Genomic DNA, 886 nt, shown 5'->3' on the forward strand with positions numbered 1-886 from the left:
ATACCTTTATTTTGCTTATTTAACTTTTTTTTTTTTTTTTAATATGGTGCTGGAGATTTAACCCAGTGTCTCATGTGTGCTAGGCAAGCACTCTACCACTGAGTCACAACCCCAGCCCAAGAAGACACTTTTGGTATAAACTAGGATTTATCCTTAAGTCTAACAGCAGGAGAGAATACCAGCAGTCATTCCAGAAAAAGCATCAGATTTCAGTATCTGCAGACTCGTCTGGGCAGAGCTCAGGGAAAAAAAATCACTGTGCTGAGCAGCCTGGGGAGTTTCAATCTTTGTGTCCAATTCTTGGTTGCTGCATGATAGAGCTCTAAAGCAACACATTATGCATGACTGAAACCTTGTTATGGCTTGGAAAGTCAACAAATTTAACTGATTTCCACCTGCTGTGGCAATTAGTTCTCTTTTCTTCTTACAATTCCAAGTATCATTATTACATTTAAATTGTTTGATGGATGTTGAAAAGAGAAGATTTAACTGCAGTAAATTCACATCACACTAAGGTGTCACATGTTCTGAAAGAGTGGGGCTCAGAACATTAAGTGTTGTCATTCTGCTGACCCTCAGAGTATGTTACTGTAGTCACGTATGTTTTTCAAAAGTCGGTGATGGGTTTTTTCCCTTTGTTTAAGTAGTTAATAACAAATTCTGGCTATTAGAATTTGTGAAGAATTAGCTGGGCACAGTGGGTCATGCCTGTAATCCCAGCAGTCTGAGAGGCTGAGTCAGGAGGATTCAAAGTTTGAGGCCAGACCCAGTAACTTAGTGAGACCCTGTCTCAAATAAATAAATAAAAAGGGCTGGGGATGTAGCTCAGTGGTTAAGTGCCCCTGGATTCAATTCCTGGTACCAAAAAAAAAAAAAAAAAAAAAGA

Source organism: Marmota marmota, unplaced genomic scaffold (assembly GCF_001458135.2).
Source record: "Marmota marmota marmota unplaced genomic scaffold, marMar, whole genome shotgun sequence".
Lineage (NCBI taxonomy): Eukaryota > Metazoa > Chordata > Mammalia > Rodentia > Sciuridae > Marmota > Marmota marmota.